The sequence below is a fragment of the Phaseolus vulgaris genome, chromosome 5 (assembly GCF_000499845.2).
Source record: "Phaseolus vulgaris cultivar G19833 chromosome 5, P. vulgaris v2.0, whole genome shotgun sequence".
Classification (NCBI taxonomy): Eukaryota; Viridiplantae; Streptophyta; class Magnoliopsida; order Fabales; family Fabaceae; genus Phaseolus; species Phaseolus vulgaris.
The window spans coordinates 9227684-9250282 of NC_023755.2; positions in this window are offsets into that span (position 1 = coordinate 9227684).

Sequence of the window (22599 nt, forward strand, 5' to 3'; positions counted from 1 at the left end):
GGTCTCAATGACACTTATAAAGGTGTCGATCTAATATTTTGATGATGTCTCCCTAACCTAACATTCAACAAACATATTCATTAATTATACAGGAAGAGACATAACAACAATTGTCGATGATTAATTCAGGTAACCATGATGTTTACGCAAATGCAGTAGGTTTTCTCATGAACTTTAATACTTTAGTAAATTTTGTCTTCACAAAACCATGGATTTTGGATACTGGGACAACTAATCAAATTGTTTCAAATCCAAAATTATTTATTAATTGAACTCCATCACTAATTTCTTTGGTAAACCTTCCTACAGGTTCAACAACCCTAATCATGTCCTAAGGGACCATCCAATTTAATAGGGATATCAAGTTAGAGCATGCTTTATCTGTCCCTTCTTTTCATATAAATCTTATTTCAGCAAGTAAACTCACTAAAGCTTTAACTTGTTGTATTGTCTTACATACAAATGGTTATATCCTGCAGGATCTGGCTACGAGAGGATAATTGGCTCGGGTGAACAATGAGGTGGTCTTTAAATATAGGCACTTATGAATATTAATTGATAAAATAACTATAATATAACCCTTAATTTATGAATTTAAACCTTTTTACATATTTTGTGATTATAATTTTTATAAGAAAAATTTATTCCCAAATTTGTGTTAATTTCAGGATTCTAGGGAAAAATGGAGATGAAAGGACAAAAGGATAATAGACAAAGATAAAAAGGGAAAGCTAGAATGCTCAAGTGCTTGCCCAAGCAAGCCTAATCTTGCTCAGGCGAGATCACTTCAGAGACGTTGGGCTTGTTTTCGTCCAACTCGCCCAGGCGAGTCGAATCACGCCCAAGCAAGAAGTCACTCATTCCAAGCCCAACTAGGATAAATATGAGGTGTGAGGCACACCCCTAGAGAGGAATTGAGAGAATAGAAGGTTTTAGAAAACCCCAGAGGAAGCAACCATCAAGGAGAAACATCATGAATCTTCTTTTCATGCTTGTAATGTCCAACATGAGTGGCTAATTATATCTTATGGGATTAGGAGTAATCTATTCAAACTCTTATATATTGAGGAGATATTTAAATATAATATTTTGTTCTTTATTGATGATTGATATTGCTATTTTATTTGTAATGCTTGTTTATCATGATATAGATCCTTAGATTTGATTGGAAAGTATCTCTAAGTTTCTGACCCAAATGATAATGCTTAACATACTTGAATGCTAGGAATAAATTTGAAATGTTAATTACTATCAACAACGAATCGTAATGCTAAAGAGTTTTATAAATATGCGAGGAATCAATATTTAAGAGACTCTCTTAATAGTTTTATATGTGAGGAATCGATATAAATAACTTTTATATGGGCATCAACATCAATCAGAGGATAGAATATTACTATACTTTTTCAAAATACAAAACAGTAAGAAGGATAAACCCCAATCTCAATTTTCACAATTGAACCAACAAACTCTTCGACTTGCTTTCTTTATAATTCTTGGTAAAATCTCCCAACAAACTTTTTTTTTTATATATATATTTAGGGAATCTTATACTTGATAATTCAACTGTTCCTTGTGGATTCAATATCCATTCTCAGGGACAAATTTTTGTTGAACAAGGTGCTTTGATGTCTCCAAATCCAAGAGGAATGTTGGAAGACTTTACTGCTACTTTTCTGTGTGTGTCTAGTAGTCTTTGAATTATTAATCCATTCTTTAAGATGATCCAAGGTTAAATGAATCTTAATCTTTTTTATAAGATGAGTTTTCTAAAGAGTGTGAAATTTCAACCTGTTGAAATGTTGATTCAACCGATTGTTTGACACTTAGTGAATTTTAAAATGAGTTTGAAAAGCTTGGCTTTGTTTTGACTTTGTTGTCAAACTGATTCAATTGGTTGATTCGGAAATTCAACTGGTTGTTTTTCTGAAAACCTTAACAAATTTCTGTTATGTGGTTCCAATTTGTTTTAAATGATTCCAACGGCTTTTTGGTTTTTTATTTATCTCTTTTAACCACTCAATTGGAGTATAAAAAAGGTTGTTTTACACTCTTATGCAACAACTAAGAAATAGAGATCAATCAAAAACAATTTTCAAGATTTCAAAGAGTTTTTTTTATCATCTCAAGTGTGGAGTAGGATTGGGTCTTGTAATTCTGAACATTAATCTTTGATTTACCCAGGTGTATTCTATTCCCTTCTTCTTTGAACATTGTATTTCTGTGTGATCTGGTGTGGTGCAGTTTCAGAAGGTGTTTATGGAAACTGTGTGGTTTGCCAAAAGTGGTGTGTGTTCTTGAAGGGTTCAAGATCATCACTTTTGGTGTGTGGTTTGTAATCTAGGTTTGATTACATAGTAAATTCTCAGTGGTTAGCTGAGGACTGGATGTAGCTCTTGGTTAAGAGTGAACTAGTATAAACACCTTGTGTGAATTTTTCTATCCCTACACTCATTAAATTGTTTTAACTTTGCTTTTCAAATATGCTGGTATAAACAACCAGTTGTTTCGTGAAAAAAACAGGTTGATTTTTTGGAATCAAGTTTAAAAACAGTTTTCTATTTGGCTGATGAAATTTTCCATTGATTAATTCTTCATATCTTTTCACTCAACTTTCAATACTTGCAAAAAATATTTCAAAAAAAATTCACTCCTTCTTGTTTAAGGCCTCTAATTCTAACAATTATTACTTTTGACACGGTACACTTGTCGTAAAAGAGTCATCACTAAACCCATTACCGAACTCATACTCTAAATCTCTTGTGCCTAATTTATCCCCTGATATTTCTAGATAACCATTTCTACATTCTACACGTCTCAAACATCGTTCTGCATGCCATAAAGGTTACTTGCTGCCACCTCGCGCCAATCAGTACATTCCTAGCCAAGGTTCTCTCCCAGGTACACACTACCCACTTTCTTATTTTATTTTTATTTCAACTTATCTTCTGCTCACTGCACTTTTTTAGCTAACATTTCTACACATAGGGAGCCTTCATCATATGATCAAGCCATTCTTTCTCCCCACTGAAAGGAAGACATGGAATCTGAATTATCAACATTGATAGAAAACAACACCTGAAGCATTGTTTCATTACCAGCTAGCCACATACCCATATGATGCCAATGGGTTTATAAAATAAAACACAGGTTCGATGGGAGCATCAAACGATATAAGGCGTGCTTAGTTGCCAAAGGCTGCACGGATTGACTATATTGTAACTTTTTCTCCTACTGCTAAACTTACGACATTACGTTGTCTTTTGACTATGGTAGCTGCTAGAAACTAGTTCACCTACCAACTTGACGTAAAAAGTGAATTTTAGCACAGTGACCTTCATGAAACTGTTTACATGGAGCTTCCTCCCAGATTTCGGCGACAGGGGGAAAATATGGTTTGTTGGTTTCATAAGTTCTTGTACGGATTAAAACAAGCATCCTGAAACTGGTTTGCTACTTTCTCTAAGGTTATTCAAAAGGCATGATATATTTAATCAAAAGCAAATTATTCTTTATTTACCAAGACTATTGGATCATCTTTCAAAGTTGTCTTGCTCTATGTCGATGATATACTTTTAAAAGGAAATGATGATGTCGAAATCAAGCATGTCAACGAATTTTTGCTCCAACATTTTCAAATCAAGGATCTTGGCACCTTAAAATATTTGTTGGGAATTGATTTTTCTCAGTCTAAACATGACACTTTTATGTCTAAGAAAATATGCATTGGATATTTTGGACGATACAGGTTTAACTGGGGCAAAATCAAATAAGTTTCCTATGGAGCAAAATTTAAAACCCACTCTTATTGATAGTGATTTATTACATAACCTAACTAAATATCACGGGTTTTTTGGAAGGCTCATTTACCTCATTTTCACAAGGCCAGATATTGTCTACTCAGTTAGAACTTTAAGCCAGTTTATGCAATAACCTCACAAAACACACTGGGATGCAACATTAAAGGTTCTGAAGTACACCAAGGGGACACTCGGGCAAGGATTATTACTTCCCTCTGATAATATCTTAAGATGAAAGCCTATTGCGATTCAGATTAGGGAGGATGTCGTATTACTCGAAGATCAGTCAGCGACTATTGCATTTTCTTGGGAAATTCATTGGTATTCTGGAAGTCTAAGAAACATACCAATGTATCAAGGTTGCCGAAGCATAATATTGGGCCATGGAAAATGCTTTTCTAGAGCTAACATGGTTACATTATATCCTGCAAGATCTCAAGGTTCCAATTAGCATGCCTACCTCTTTGTATTGTAATAACTAAGCGACACTTCATATTGCAACAAATCCTGTATTTCATGAGCGTACGAAGCATATCGAGATAGATTGTCACATTGTATGGGAAAAGTTGCAAGTTGTGATGATAAGTCCATCACATGTCTCTTCACATTGTAATTTAGCAAATATATTTACTAAGCCTCTTGAGAAAGATCAGTTTGTGACTTTGCGAAACAAGTTGGGAGTCCATGATATTTACTCACCAACTTGAGGGGAAGTACTGGAATTATTAATTATTATATTTTCCATATAGATGTATATAGATAGTGTATCAATGTATAATATACGTGGTAAAAATAAGACAATAGTTTGGTGTAATTGCTGATAGATAAACATAACATATGGAGTAGCGAATTATATAGAGCATATCTCTCTAATCTGATTGTATATAAACAATAGGCATGCATTGAATGGAATATACATAAATATCTTTTCCATAATATTTGATAGAGTTCAATAATAATAAAAGAGTTTGATTCTTAATTGAATTACTAAAGAGAAAATTGTTGTAAAATATATCCGTTATTCATTAGCACCAATGAAATGAGTTGACTTATAACATAACACTTGAACTATTACATTCTTAAATAAAGTCCTCATTAATAATTATAACTTTTAACATAAGCTTCCAAAATTATATAATATATAAAATTAATTGAGTTTCTTTTTGTATATATCTAATATGATTTAACTTTTTTTTTATAAAATTCATGAACACATGACATCACATTAAATATAACATAAATTAAAAAAAAAACATGAGACACTAGATCAAACCCATATGAAAAAAAAGAAGAAACTCCCAAACATAGCCAAAGCAACTACATTGAGAATTTAATCTAAAAAAAAAATAAAAAAAATCATAAGACAAACCAATTTTCTCTCTCTAATGCATATCTCCTAGAAAAACAATAAAGATGAATGATTGAATCTCAAAAGTCCAATCAGATTAATCCTCGTTTGCATCATCAACGATAATAAAATTTTATGATTTAACTTATTTTTAGTAAGATTTGATCAGACAAGTAATTTAATTTATAGATTTTTTTTAATTTACAATTTTAATGTTTTTAATATTTTAAAAATATTTTTAAAGAAATTAGACTATTATTTAATAATTGAAAAATTAAATGATTTAATATATTAAAACATATTTAGTTAATAGTAAATCGAATAATAATTATATTATCCTTTAATATTTTTTTAAAGTTGAATTAAACATCAAATTCAATTAAAAAAATTGAAGTTAAATTACATTAATTTTTACTCAATTACAAAAAAAAGCCAAACTTAATCTATATTGGATTATTGAATCTTCAAACCCAATAAACACCGTAGGTCTAACTTACATTTGAGTCAAACGTTCGAGGATTGAGAAACAAAAACCAATCACATACAACACTAATTTTGAGACACTCATTTCGTAACTTAAGCATCACGATATTCCTATAAACATTTTGAAAGTCGAACAATCAATGATTTTTCAAAAAAAAAAAAAATACATTGAAAGTTGGATGTCAACAATCAGAAATAAGTATTTTTGGCTTACGTATTCAATCTTCTCTCTAAGACATTGAAACTATGGCATACTCTTATGGTTATGAGTTGAATAATTATAACTATAATAATCCTAAAGTTGTAGTATAAATATTTATATGAAAAAAAAATCATATACAACACATTTATAGAAACATAAGGTATGCTAATTTTTTTGCGAGAAGAGTTTAATGTTTGAAAAAAATTAATAGCTAATATAAGTTACCATGAATATATTTACATATATTACATGGTTAAGATGACGAACCAGGTAATTATTTCCTTATACCATTTTAACAATTTAAAACAATAAATAAATCAATAACAATTAATTTTTTTTAATAAACTTTAATTGTTTTGTATTGTTGTATTTAAAAGAGGTTAATATAAAAAGTCATGATAATTTAATTTAAACATGAACAATGAACAATGTTCTCATTCACTTTTATAAATAGATGAATTTTACTTGTGAAAAGTATGTGTTTTACAACATTTATTGCTCTAATTACCAAATATATATTGACTTAAACGTCAGAGAACATTTTACAGGTACCTTGGAAGTGATCGAGATATGATAAAAGACCTATAAACTAGTGTTCCACATAAATAAGGTGGAGAAGAAGAGATATTTCTAGTCCATATAAGAACAATTGACGTCCACCATTGGGTCGAGAAGGAACAACGCAAAAAAGTTCAATGGTATTTACAAGAAACATAACTAACGATCAAAGGACCATAAACTTAAGAGCAGTCGAGACTGAACATGTGACTCTTCTTCTGGCTCTTCAGAAGGAGATAATCGAAATGAAATAGAGGAATATTGAAGAAATTTACGTCCTCAAATAGGAGAACAATGAGATGTAAAGGAAACTAGAAGCGACTCAGCCATCATAACCTTAGGAAGAAAAATATCTATAGCCAATGACCAAAATATAACAATGTCCTCGAGACCTCGAGCATCCCTCGTCATGATAACTCATATGTTGGAAGCAACATCACAACTTCACACATTGGTGAACACCTCAACAATAATGAGGGCTAAACTCTTTCCCAACTTGAAGGGATTAAGTATTGACGGGGATGACTGGGCCTGACGAGCGCGTTGACGTATATGTGATCCAAATGGGCTTTTACACCTCGGACTACGCGATGATCTGCCATGTTGTTTTTGACATCCTTGAAAGGAGCAATATTAAGCTGATTTACTCGTCTTCCATAATTATCTATCGACAACTTCAAGACCTTGGTGAAAAAAATTGAACATAGTTTGTAACAAGCTAACCACATAACAAACAACAAGGTCAACATCAAACTTCTTTAACAATTCATCTAAGGAGGTGTTTGCCTCCAAGGCCGACTTTAGAGAGCTAGTGGACTCCACCAACTCTTGTTTTAATTTTTGTACCTTAGAGGTCAAACCCTTGAAGATCTAGGTGCCAAGTACTCGAGTGAAGGCCAATGCTCGACTCTGCATTTCGAGGCATGCTGCCATGAGGTTCTCTGACGAAGTTGTGGCCATCATCTCTTTCTCTGTTAGGAGAAGGAGAAGTTTACTTCCTTGGAAAAGGCTAAATCCCTGCCGAGTAAGGCGCCAACACCATTGGTTTCAGCATCCGAGTTGGAAGGTCAAACCCTCTTCAAAGACCTTCTTGAGAATAATTCTTCTTTGATCTCTCATTCCTCTTTGTTTTTTCCTCAATGGGAAGAGGGGCGAGATCAATGATATGAGTGGGGGAGGGGATCTTCGGGGCTGAGGATTCAGTGGCATTGACTTGCTCCTTCTCAATTGACCAACCTTTTTCTATTTGGAAATGGTTAAGAACTTGCATAAAATCAAGAGATGATTAAGCCATTATGCCAAAGAAGAAAGTCATTTAACAAAGTTAACAATGACTAAGAAAGAAATGAAAATAAAAACAAAACATACTAGTCAGATCCAACCATCGATGAGGTGAAATGTAAACCAAGAGTACCTTCTGAGTGGGTAACCTTCTAAAAAACAAGTGTAGGACTTCGAAGACCATTTTGTCTTTGGCAGTCATCATAAACCTTGGCCATCACTACAAAAAAAAGTGTATATTGTGGCAGTTATTTGTGTATAAACTGGCGTTTATAATCGCCACAATATACGCTTGTGGCGGTTTCCCAAACCGCCATAGAACTGGCCGCCACAAAGTTTAATGTGGCGGTTTTACGCTAACCGTCGCAACACCCGCCACTTTAAACATAGTGTAAGTAGTGACGGTTTTTATATGTAAGTAGTGTTAGTTATAATTGTTGCAATTTACATTCATTGAAAAAAATTATGACACTATAATATACGTAAGTAGTGACATTTTTAACTGACGTAATTTTAATTCTGAATAAAAAAAATTTAACCACCATTTTTTTATAATTCTTTTATAATTTGTTGTATACAATTATAAAATTTAACCACCGCCTTTTCATAATAAATAAAATAATGTATAAAGATATAATCATCCATTCATTTCATTGAAAATTAAAGCACACATAATAATGTTCAAAAATTTATATGTAATTGAAAATTAAACACATAAAAAGTTCATACATCCCTAATCAAGTGTAAAATTAAAATACACATCCCTAATAAATTTTGCTTCCAGCACTTTGATCCTATTACTTGATTATCACTTGCAACGGCATGGTGTGATTTCCCCTAGTAATCTTCATCATAGGATCCCACCTTGTCTCTATTGTTTATCACCAAACCTGCCACCATCTCTAGATCCAAAGCCTCCATACTTACCACTGCTCTGAAACTCCAATGTACCTACATTGAGCACCCAAAAGAAAAATAAGAAAATTATTTTATGACTACACATTCTATTGTAGTAGTTTGTTGACCTGATAATTCTAGGATGAAAATATTAACAAATTTGACCTACTTGTCACGGTTTGTAGCAACTTTATTTTTGACATCATGTATCTTATATTATCCCTATCATTCAAAAGCGACACAATGTTTTCATCCTTTTTCCTTACATTGAGTCCTACGTCCTTCCCACTTGGCTCAACATATTCAAAACTAGAAAGTGCCTTAACCAATCCAAAGTAAATTAAGATAACTTCAGAAAATACTCTTTTATTTTACTGGTCAACAGAGTTGTTAATTGCATGCATGAAATTAGCTAAATACAAGAGAATTTCTCTTACTGAAATATGAAAAGTATGTTATATAATGTCGTCAACTGCACGTTCACATCCATGTGCTACCAAATACTCGATAACCGCTAACACTTGAATTAACATAATTCAAGTTATTGAAAGAAAAGCAAATTGTATGTATCAACACAAAAAATACCTCCAAAAAGCCTTCTCTTTGTATCTTAAAATCTTAGGAAATGACATGATTATTTGGAAGGCATTACCTTGTATACATATGTCCAATCTTTTCCAGTTTCGCCCAGTCTTGTCCAAAGGACATTCATGGCCATTTGACATTCAGTAGCAGTATAGAAGAGAAGCAACAATTTAGTAAAACAAGTATCAAAAATTTTCTCAAAATACAAAAACAAAAAAATAAACAATAAAAGTAATATAACCGGAAAAAAAAGTTAGATAGATAGTTGTTTACAATTTTTTGGTAGTCGGGGAAATCTCTGCCAGTGCAGTACCATGAGGACCCCAAGGTTCATTATCACTTGCATCGAGCACCTAATTTGTGAAAAATGATAAAACAATCAATAAAATAATACCAGTGGCCAATAATAGTGACTTTATAGTTTGTAAATATATAAAATCTGGCAGTCCAACACCATTGCATCAACAAATTATTCAAAAATTACTTGATAATAGGTAGAGAACATTTTCTCTTTTCAATCCATCCTTAAAACACAAATTGATGATTTTAGAATTGTTCTGCACCCTAAATCTCCTTAAGTTTCTTCTCATAAAACATTTGTATCACATCAAAATTTAATGTTAACACTTTCCATGATTCCTGAAAGGAGAAATAGTTAATGCATGAATGTGTAAATCTCTGTGTACTAGTAAGAAATGATCAATCTAACTCTTCTCCACAAACCTTGAAAGAGAACAAACTAGTGTTCAACATCAATATATGTTTCCTACAAATTATATCTACCACATAATAAGTTGAACAAACAAGTTTTAAACTAGTAGAATTTTTTCCAACTGATTGAAAAGTATTTGGTGAAAGTGTCCATTTGTCAAAACTTTCTAATCAATTTCTCTTCCCATATTGGTGATAAAAAAATCTCTTCCCATAACACGTTTTAATTTAAAATTTATTAACGAGCTGAATTTAAAAATACTCATACAAATAATATTCAACGGATTAAAATTAATTTTCACAAATCTTAAAACAAAATACCCATGAAACAAGAAGAACCCTCTCTGTGTAAACCCCAAAATTTGACAAAGGTTTAAAAAGCACCAAATAAACCTTATGATATAATCGTAAATCTAGTTATGCACTACAAATCACTATTTATAAACTGACAAATGGACCTAACATGAAATTCTAAAAGCTAACATAACTTTTGCATCCAAATTGAATAATCTCCCCTAAGTGTCACCTAATAGTTCTGCGAATAGTCAAAGCTCAAAGGCTTTTGGTTTTTTAAATGGCCACCATCCAACTGGCGTTCTTATCCTTACAGGGTGGGATACAACACAACCAATTCCTAACAAGCCGGTCTTTTCTTGACTCCCAAAATTTAATAAAAAAACATTAATTTAAAGTATATTTCTTTGAATTGTCTTATTTGCAATTTCAATTTTTCATCAATGGAGAATCAATTTTAGAAACCTCACGAGCTCATTCAACTCCCAATATGATCCAAGAGGTTTCCGATGGACCCCTTCTACAGTACTTGATAATATTACTCGTCACCCCTATTTTTTTTCATCCAGCTTAGCTATTATAGTTTCAAACCCACTGCGTCTTTGAAGAAAACACCAATGTACTTAACTACACACAGCTATGTAAGCACTTTTATTACTATAATAATATTAATTAACTATCTTGTCACATATATTAATTATAATCTCCAGCAAAAAACCCAACATTATTAAAAATGATGCCTATAGAGAATATAACCCAATAACACCCGCCACTCAGTTGAATCCAATTAAAAATTTTGTAGTGCATGAATGATATCCCAAAATATTTCTCAAATCTAGTAAAATGGAAACTTGAGTTTGTCCCCATAAAAGAATTTTTTTCATTTCACTACCACTTTAAAAAAAACCTTTGAAGTTTTTGTGGGATGAGGTGTAAGGGCAAACAAGCACGTGCCTGCTTGACCCACTAAGAAAACCCAATTGACTGGGATGGTTAGTAAAGTACTATACTAGTGTAAGAAAACTTGGAAGGAATGACACAAATTGAATATCCACATATCAAATGGAAGGCTTGCAGCGAGGCCCATAAGTTCAAATGTAGTTGATTTGGAGCCACTTTTAGGGTTCATATAACACCCATGGTAAACTCGTCGAAGGGTAGTCGAACATGGCAATACGAGAACATGCAGTTGTACATATAGAAACAAATTGACAAGTTACCCTCGGTCATACTTACATTGTCAATGAATATGCAATCCTTTAGGGAGATGATGCCCACCTCGACCTCCATTGTGAGCATAGTATACTCAAGACATATGACTTGATTATTGATGACCAACAATACTTGGAAAAAAAATTGAGTAACCCTAGTGTCAACCCATTCATACCCCGACCAAAGTGGGAGACCACTCTCAGCTTGTTCATCTGTTAGGTTTTTGGCCCTACCCGATATTCCCCCACCCCAGAGGCCAAGCTCTCCTCGACAATGCCCGCTGATTGAAAAATAGGTCAATAACGATTAAAAACTAATTAATAAACTATAATCAGTCTCTAATATTAGACTGAAATGAGGTTAACCTAAAAAGTTGTGATAATCCAAGCTAAACGTGAACAATGCTTTTGCCCACTTCTATAAATTGATAAATGTCACTTGGTGAAAGATACGTTTTTACAATATTTATTACTCTAACTACCTTGAACACCAGAGAACCTTTTGTAGATACTTTGTCTATCCGACCAAGACCCTAAAAGCAACCAAGATTTTAGAATGACCTATGAGTGTTTCATATTAGTAAGGTAAAGAAGAAGATACCTCTCATCCATACATTTATGAATGTTCGCATTTCTATATATAAAAAATAAAATATAAATGATATTTGTAAAGAGAAGTATTGAAGAGTAATACAATTAATCTATTAATCTTTTAACAGAGAGATTGCCTATTTAGTTTTGATAAAAAAAAGATTGTATGCTTTATATACTTTATGAAAGTGAAATTATTTTAATTTAATAAATAATAAAATTCTCATTAAAAATGACAGTAAAATTATATTACCTTATAGAATGGTATATATAATATATTTTAAAATATTTATAATTTATTTTTATTTTTTAAGTATTGTAAGTTATAAATTTCTTAATATATTTATGAATATTGTGTTTAAAACTTCATCCACGTGAACTTTTTTATGTAATGTCATTATTAACAAAACTTTTAAAAAAATATCTTTTTTTAAATTCTAATGTTTTGGTTGAATTAGGGGGTAAATATGAATGAATGAATTTGAGATGATTTGAACGAAGGGTCTCTTAGGTTGTTTGGATTAAGGTAGATATAGTGAGAAATGAAAGAAAAATTTATGAAAGTTTGTGATTTATTTGATAGGTTTGATTGAAATTGTATTTTTTGTAATTGATAAAAATGTATGATTACAAATTTGCCAGTGTATATAAAAAAAAGTGAAAAATGAATATGATTTAATTTGTTATGAGTTTTAGTTTGTAAGGACGTTTTCAGCCTTGAAAAAACAGTTTTAGTGTGGTGTTGGTCTCAGTATAAAATTTATTGCACCTTATTCCTTGGGCTTTTTGACCTGAAAATTTTATCACACCTTGCTTGATGTGTTGTGGAGTTGGGATAAAAGTTTGAGATTGAAATTCATTATAATATTTCCCCAGTAAATATTTGAATCATGTCTGCCAGTGCTGAAAAACAATTTCAATCTCTGAATACTGGTTCTGTAGTGTTTGATTTATTTCTCTTAGGATATACATCCGTTTAACCTAAATTTTGCTTTGTTTGATCAATATTGTGTTGAGATTCTCAAAAAAAATTTCTTACACAAAATGTTTATGGATGAAGTTTCACAAATTTTGGAAGTTTCAGTGTTTGTTTCATTCTAGAATTTTTCTTTTGAAATCTATTCTAGTACTATTCTTAGGTTTCTTATTTGAGTGCTCACTGTTATTGTTAGCTTTAATTGTTGATTTGTGTCTTAAAATACTCCTTGCAGTTGTCAAATTAATCCGTTTGAGTTTAGCATTTTTAATTGAGTTTTTCTTTATTTTTTACTTATTGGCCTCATAAGGAGAAATTCATATTGAGTGGAAGTTTGGTTTTGAAGTTGTGAAGCAAATTTCTACTTGATGATTCATAGCTCAAGGCTAAAACCAGTGATTATTTGGAGAGGGAAGCAACTGAAGACAAGAATCAAGTTCATATAAAGAGAAGATAGATTTGACAACTTGAAGAAAAGAAATTCATAAAAAAAAATATTTTATTTTTGGCAATGTATCACAAAACCTTTTTAGTTCTTTTTGTGTCTTTAATTTTCTTGCTTTCTTGTTGTGTTTGGGAAAATTCTATGAAAGCAGTCCCATTAAGACATTGTAATAGCTAAATTCATTTATTTATTAGTAGTGAAAATGTGTCAAGGGGTTCCAAGTGTCACTTGCATTTTCACATAGGACACATCTAGTTTACTTTTCTGTCTTTCTTTTTTTTAATTTTCTTGCCTTTAATTTCTTGTTTTCCTTTAATTTCTTTTTTGTCCCCATTTCGTGTTTGCTCTCCGTTTGTAGTTGATCTTCCTTTGATCACTAGGACGCTTTGCATACATCACATTTAGGGAAAATTTCTTTTGAGGAAAAACTTTGTTAAGACTATCTGAGGTAAGCTCTGGCTAAGGAAAGACTTGGTACTTAAGTAGTCCTAGTGACTCACTTCTCTTTTCTGGGAGTGAACTTGGAGACAATTTAACTTGTTGACCTTGATTAAAACTTAGTCAACTCTAAAACCTATTTGTGAAAAATTTTTTATCACTCATTTGAAATAAAAAAATTTGTGAAAATCATTTCTTTTTCATTTCAAAATGAGTGATCATAATCATGCATCTAGTGTTCAAGGTAGTAATCAGAACACAGAAGATGAGTATGGGTGGAAAAAAAAGGTTAGGTTTTTAAGAACAAAATTAGAAGAACATAGAGAAAATACAAATTAAAAATAGATGAGTTGAGAGGAATGTTTAGACAATTAGTTATTAATCAAAACATGGGGAAAAGGCGTGAGGAAAAAAGGCATAGGAATAGAAGAAATTATGATCATCATGAACAATCTGATAGTAACTCTGATCATAATGAGGAAACACATAGAAGACATCGCCATAGGCCTAGATATGAAAAATTCCCAAAAGAAACCAGGGTAGACCTTCCTCCTTTTCATGGTAGAAATGATATAGATGAATTTTTGGATTGGGAGATGAAAGTGGAACAAATTTTTGCTAGTCACCATGTGGAAGAAGAGAGAAAAGTATCCCTAGCTACACTTAGCTTTTAGGGATTAACTATGTATTGGTGGTCTACACTATTAAAAGATCCTGAGGTTCAAATCCGTCATTGGATTCAACTAAAAACTGCCCTTAGGAAACGCCATATTCCTTCCTACTATGATAGGGAGTTGATGTATCAACTCCAAAGACTTCAGTAGAGAGATAAATCAGTAGAGGAGTATAGGCACAAAATGGAACTATTAATCCTGAAGGCTAATGTTAAGGAGAAGGCTGAAGTAACCATTTCTAGATTTCAGAGTGGCCTTAACTTAGACATAAGAGATAAGGTTGAAAAGATTATCCTAGCACATCCTATTGTGGGAAAGAGTCTAAGAGGGAGGGCTATCCTTCCAAATCGGGGTATGAAAGACCCAAAGATACAGGTAAAGAAAAAGAAATTGAAAAGGAAAAATACAAAAAGAGTTTTTATAAAGAACCCAAGACAAGAGATGTTCAATGTTTTCATTGTCATGAAAGAGGACACTATGTTTCTAAGAGTCCTAAAAAGAGAAATATGCTTTTAAATGATTATGACAGTGATGACACTAGCTGCTCTACATCCTCACCGAGTGAAGGTGAAATCCTGGAGTCTGAAAGAGAATTCCAAGCTTATACAGGAAGCTTAATGATGGTTAGGAGGCTACTTGGCAGCCAACCTGTTGAGCTAGAACAATCTCAACGAGAAAATCCATTCCACACTCGCTGCAAAGTTTTTGAAAATATTTGCTCAGGGATAGTGGATACTGGATCTTATTGTAATTGTTGTAGCTCAAGATTGGTTGATAAGTTAGCCTTGACTATTGTACCTCATACAAAATCTTATAAACTTCAGTGTATTAAAGATTATGAAGGTATAGTAGTCAAGAACCAAGTAAGCATTCCAATTTCCATGGGCAATTATAATGGAAATGTTTTATGTGATGTGGTACCCATGGAAGTTGGACATATTTTACTTGGAAGGCCATGGAAATTTGATAAACATGCTATTCATGATGGCCTTACCAATAAAATTAGCTTCCATCATAAGGGAAAAAAATTAACTCTTTCTCCTCTTTCACCTCAACAAGTGAGAGATGACCAAATAAGTCTTAAAAAGAAAATTGACAAGGAGAAGAGAGAAGGAAAAAAAATTGTTAAAAAAAACTCTCTTTTCTGAATGAAGTCACAAAAGAGAAGAAAAAGAGTTTGGAGTGTTGTGCCTGCTCCAAATAAGCTGTTCCACAAAAACCTTTAAAAAATAAATAAAACCTCTTCTAATGGAACAACCTCTCTTTCTTCTCCAATGCAAGGAAGCACTTCCTGCCACAAGTCAAAAACTTGAGTCTCTACCAAGTGGGGTACAAAAACTTTTAAAAGAATTTGATAATCTTTTTCCTAAGGAGGTTCCTAGTGGTCTTCCACCTTTGTGGGGGAATTGAACATCAAATAGATTTTTTTCCTGGAGCCCGCCTACCCAATCGGCCAACTTATAGAACAAACCCTCAAGAAAAAAAAGAAATAGAGAAACAAGTTATTGAATTGTTGAAGAAGGGTTGGGTTCAGAAGAGTCTCATTCCTTATGTTGTGCCCATGTTGTTGGTCCCCAAGAAAGACGAGTCCTGGAGAATGTGTACTGATTGTAGGGCAATCAACAATATAACTGTCAAATTTAGGCATCCAATACCAAGGTTAGATGATATGTTAGATGAATTGAATGGGGCAACTTAATATCTAAAATAGATATTAAAAGTGGTTATCATCTAAATTAAAGAAGGAGATGAATGGAAAACTGCTTTTAAAACCAAGTTTGGATTATATGAGTGGTTAGTCATGCTTTTTGGTTTGACCAATGCCCCTAGAACTTTTATGAGATTAAAGAATCATGTACTAAGGGATTGTATAGGCCATTTTTTGGTTGTCTACTTTGATGACATTTTAATTTACAGTAAGAATCTAGATGAGCACTTAGGCCATCTTCGACAAGTTTTGATTATTCTCAGGAAACATCATCTCTTTGCCAATCTTGTAAAATGTACTTTTTGTCAAGAAAATGTTGTTTCCATAGGGTTCATGGTTGGGAAAGATGGTGTTCATGTTGATCCTGGGAAAATTAAGGCTATCCAAGAATGGCCCACCCCTACCATTGTAGGTGAAGTCTGCAACTTCCATGGGTTAGCTGGGTTTTATAGACGTTTTGTTCAGGACTTCTGTACTAAAACAACTCCTCTTAATGACTTGGTTAAGAAGGATGTAGTTTTTTCTTGAGGTGAAAAACAGGAAAAAGCTTTTGAAACTTTAAAAGATAAGTTAACACACGCACCCATTCTATCTCTTCCTAATTTTTCTAAAACTTTTGAGCTAGAATGTGATGCTTCTGGTGTGGGTATATGTGTTATGTTAATACAAGGTGGTCATGTTATTGCATATTTCAATGAAAAACTTAAGGGATCCATATTGAATTATCCCACCTATGATAAAGAGCTCTATACTCTCATTCGTGCCCTCCAAACATGGGAACATTACTTGGTGACTAAAAAGTTCATATTCATACTGATCATGAGTCACTTAAGTACATAAAGGGGCAAGGAAAATTAAACAAAAGACATGCAAAATGGGTAGAATATTAAGAACAATTCCCTTATGTTATTAAACACAAGAAAAAGGTGAGTAATGCGATAACTGATGCTTTATCTAGGCGCCATAACTTACTTAACACTTTGGGCTCACAAATTTTAGGGTTTGATAACATAATGGAATTTTAAGAACAAGATGATCAATTCGCATCCATTTATGCATCATGTCTCAAGAAGCCTTGTGATGGGTTCTATTTGTCTGAGGGCTATGTTTAAAATAAAGGAAAACTTTGTATTCTCGAAGGATCCATCAGAAAGCTTCTTGTAACTGAAAATCATGAAGGGGGTCTCATGGGCCATTATGGAGTTGATAAAACTCTATCTATTTTAAAAGAAAATTTTTATTGGACCCACGTGAGAGTAGATGTTCAGAGTTACTCTTCTAAGTGTATAACTTGTTTGCAAGCTAAGTCTAAAATTATGCCTCATGGACTTTATACTCCCCTTCCTATACCTAGCATCCCTTGGGAAGACATTAACATGGATTTTGTTCTAGGACTTCCAAGAACACAAAGTGGATATGATTCTATTTTTGTGGTAGTGGATTGTTTTAGTAAAATGGCTCATTTCATTCCATGGCACAAAATAGATGATGCTAGCTACATTGCTAGAATTTTTTTCAAAGAAGTTGTTAGGTTGCATGGGCTACACAAAACTATCGTGTCTGATAGAGATGTGAAGTTCTTAAGTCATTTTTGGAAAACTTTATGGTCTAAACTCATGTTTTCTACCACATGTCATCCTTAAACTAATGGACAGACTGAGGTAGTAACCAAATCTTTATCCACATTGTTGAGGGCAATTTTAAAAGGCAACAAGAAGTCCTGGGTTGAATATCTTCCTCAAGTGGAATTTGCTTTTAACAGAGTAGTCAATAAAACTACTAATCTTTCTCATTTTGAGGTTGTTTATGGATTTAATCCTTTCACACCTCTTGATTCATAAAGAAAAGAGTTTCTATATTGGTGTTTATTAAGAAGTTCCATGAGAAGGTTAAAGCCCAAATTGAAAAACAAACTCAAAAATATATTGAAAGCAATAGCAAAGGGAGAAAGAAAATATTTTTTGAGGAATGAGACTGGGTTTAGCTACATTTACGAAAAGAAAGACTTCCAAACCAAAGAAAGTCAAAACTCAGTACCAGAGGAGATGGTCCATTCCAAGTCCTTCAATGTTAAATGATAATGCATATAAATTAGACCTCCCAACTGATTATGGAGTTAACACTACTTTTAATGTTTGTGTTTGATTCCTTTTGTAGGTGGTGCTGACAATATTGAAGAATTAGATATGAGGACAGATCCTTTTCAAGCGGGAGGGTCTGATGGAGGACCATCCGGAAGTACACATATTGGACCTTTAATTAGGGCCATGGCTAGAAGAATGGAAGAAGAAGAAGGAGTTCAGAAAACTATATTTTTATGGAGAATTAATTTTTAACTTTTCTTCCAAATTTCCTAGTCTTATAAATTTGTACAAAGTAGTATAGACTTTATTTTTGCCTTGTATTTCGACCATTATCTTGGGCCATATTTTAGGCCAATTTTCATGGCCCGTGTATTGGGCCAATTAGAGTAGAGTGTAAATAGAAAAAGAAAGAGTCTAGCTAGAGTTACAATTGGGCCTCCTTAGACCCAATGCAACTCTAGACCATCTCAAGAGTTTTTAGGGTTAAAACTTGCACCTTGGTTGCCCATAAGCACTATAAATACAAGTGTTAGCCCTCTTGTAAATGAGATTTGAATTGATAATGAAAAGCTGTCCAAGTTGCTAGCTCATTTGTCTTCAAATTCTCACTCTCAAGTTTGCACTTCTATTAGTGTTTTGCTTGAATCTTCTTAGGAGTTGACCTAACTGTTAGAATTGTAGGCCTTAAACAAGAGGAGGGGGGGTGAATTGTTTTTGAACATTTTTTTCAAAAATATTGAAGGTATGAAGAGAATCAAAGAAGAATCACAGCTAAAGAGATCAAAGAATGCAAGATAGAAAACTATTTTAGTTGAATTCCAGAAATTCAATCGGTTGTTTCTGCGATTCAACCGGTTGTTTTTATTAGCAGTGTATAAAAACAACTAAAAACAGATATACAAGAGTTAAGGAAGAGAAAGAATCACACAAGAAATTTTATACTGGTTCACTCTTATACCAAGAGCTACATCGAGTTCCTAGAAACCTCTAGGTATCCACTAAGTAATAAAAAAACCATATTACAAACACACAACCACCAAAGAAGTGATCTTGATCCCCTCAAGAACACACACTTCCTTTGGCACACACAATCACACCACAGATCAAAACACCCTCTTACTATGAGAACACAAGTCCTTACATAAATGCAATTGAAGGATAGGATTGATCACACCTGGTACAAATCAAAGTACAAAGCAAGTCCTACTTCGCTCTTAGAGAAAAATCCAAAGCCTTAAGCAATCTTGGAGAAAACTTGATTTCAAAAACTGATCTTGTAACACTTTTGCTAGGAACGTATAACAGAACATTTATACTCCAATTAGCAGTTAAAAACATTTATTATTAAAGTCAAATCAATTTAAAAACATTTAAAGCATATTTAACAAACTTAACAGAATTCTGTTAAGGCAGTTAACAAAAAAAAAATAGTCGGTTGTTTTGTCGAAACAACCGATTGACTACACATGGCACCTTCTCATTGGAGAGTTTTATTTTGAATTTTCAAATTTTGGCTCCAAAATGTTCAACCTTCTCTCCTAAAAGTTAAGGTGCTTGGCTCATGCATTTCTATGATCAATATATGAGTGAATTGTTGTCCAAGTTTGCAAGCTTTCTCACTCCCTTGTCTAGACTCTCTAGGATAGACATCTTGATCTTCTTCTTCACCTTTCCAAGTGATATGGCCTAACCAATCACTCTCCCTACCTGATACAACCCAAATAGCTACAAAGATAACGAAGGAAGTAAAAGACAAAGCGCGTGGTGAACAATCATCTCAGCGAACAATTCAAAACCCCACCAAGGATCACATGGACCTCACCAGAGGAGCTGGACATAAACCAGTACACCAACTATTCTTCCTTTTGGTCTTCTTATAAGATACAAATATGTTGTAAATAATTTGGGCTCTCTTTAGGGGTTCAAATAGCAAAGATAGGCCAAAATAAGGAGCCTTTAGCATAATAGGGGTTGTAGGTATCATTTTAGCTTGTTTCTAGTCCTTTAAGAAGAAATTTTGACCTAGTTTCTAGAAGGACAAGCCTAGGGTGCGGGTTTGACTTAGTCAAACCCTAAGGTTGCCCCTTTTTTAGTGTTTCACATCATACCCTTCATGCTTGTTCTCCAAGGCTGCTTCACCTATAAATAGGAGTCCTCCCTCATTGTATTTTCAAGTTGAATTTGAATGAAGTAAAAAAACTATGCACAAATTGTGTGAGCTCTTAGTGAGGCTTATGTCCTCTTAGGTTTGAGGCCTTATCTTGAGTGATTAGGAAGCTCTCAAGTGGCAGCCAACACACTCATCTTGCTCCAAGTGGCGTGACATTTCTCACCCACCATCATAAGTTTTATCATTCCATTTCCTTCCATTTTCTCCATTCCATTTTATGTTTTTGTCTCTTAGTTATCTTATTTGTTGCTCTTGGGTTTCACTCATAATCATGAGTATGGTGCATCATTTGGGAGGCCATGTCCACCATTGATGTTTACCTTGTTCCCATTTCAATTCCGCAATTGCGTCTCATCCCCACTATATCTTGTTTTTCATCTTTGCCTCTGTGAAGTGAACCTTCACACTTACTTAACCACTTGGTTAAGTTTGTGTCCAGTGGGAATCTTCCTTAGGTCCTCACCATTAATTGTTAAAATCCCAATCTTAAGTAAAAGTGTCACCATAAATGAAACATCTAAAAATCAACTCACATCACTACCTTTCATGCACCTTCAAGGAAACCATAACTCCATTGGAGTCCTCCTCGTTCCATTTCCTTCATTAAGGTTCTGCCAACTCCAACAAAAACTCAAGAATCCAATCGGTCATGAAGGCAGCACCATCGGTCTCTCAATGTGTTCTTTCTTGATTTCATGAGACCTTTCGATGCTTTGGATGTTAACCCAATCTATCTATTTATAGATTTTGTAATTAAGATTCAAAGGGATCATGGGGATTGGCAATCCGCTCGGCATAAGAAAATATGCTCAATGAATTGACTTTCTTCACCCTTAAGCGATATTTGTTGTCTTCAATCCTTAATCTTTGGGCTTCTTAGGATTCCAAAGTCAAACATTTGTCACGGATTAGCTTTGGATGCTTCCAATCTCTACCAAATCTTGGTTATGAGTTAAGGTTGAATTGGCTTCAGATCCAAGCTAAATCTTCTAAGTCCCAACTTTGGTACTCTTAGGCTTAAGCCCTTCCTGAGCGAATCTGGGCTTTCTTCATGATTAAGTGCTTGATTCGCTCAGCCATTTGTCATCTTCTCAACGCTTCACTATCTAGAAACTTCTTTTGTTATGGCCTCAATTTGTTTTAAGCATTTTGACATTTTTCATTCTGTTGGGCCATTCTCCATGCGCTAAGTGAATTGGCTTTTGATGCTCATCCTTGTTTTCTAGTTTTTCTACACTTTTCTGCACAATCTTCATTGCTTTCCTTCTTTCCTTCATGTTCTTCATCTACAACTTGAGTTGGATTGTTTTGGTATGCTCCTTGATGATAATTATGCTCATTCCTTCTCTTTTACATGCTTTTTTAGCCTATGATTTCAACTATTATTATACATTTATTAGTTTCTCGAAAGTCATTTTATCGAGCTTGAACAATCTCAATGGGATAATCTATTCTACACATGTTGCAAATTTTTTTAAAACACTTGTTCTCTAATTATGGATACTGGTTCTTTTTGCAATTGTTATGGCTCTAGGTTGGAGGACAAGTTGGCTCTAACTACTATACCCCATCCCAAACCTTATAAACTCTAGTGGATCAATGATGATGATGAGATAGTGATTAAGGAACAAGTAAATATTTAATTTCTATAGGCAATTATTAAGAAACAAAAATTATGTGATGCCTATGGAAGCTTAATCTATTTTACTTAAGAGGCCATAACAGTTTGATAAACACTCAAGATGAACTTATCACTCAAAAAAAAAAAAAATTTCATTTGTCCTCTCACACTTTAGCATGTTATCCACTTAAAAAAAAATTTAGATTTTATTTAACCTTCTTCTAGAACCAACTGTTATACAACTGTTATAAAACTGTTCCAATATCAATATTAAAATATATAAATTGTATATTTGTTTAATATAATCAACAATATAAATATAAGATAATTAATTTAACACTTAATTATATTTATCAGCTAACAACTAATCTAATGCTTCTAATCGTACACAGTACTTTTACCTATTATTAGAAAAATAAGTGAAATCATGTATGCAAACACAATTTATTCACTAAATTATAAACAAAATTGAAAGCAAAGTTAGGTATTGGAAATGTAATGCGATGAAAATTTTAATAACAC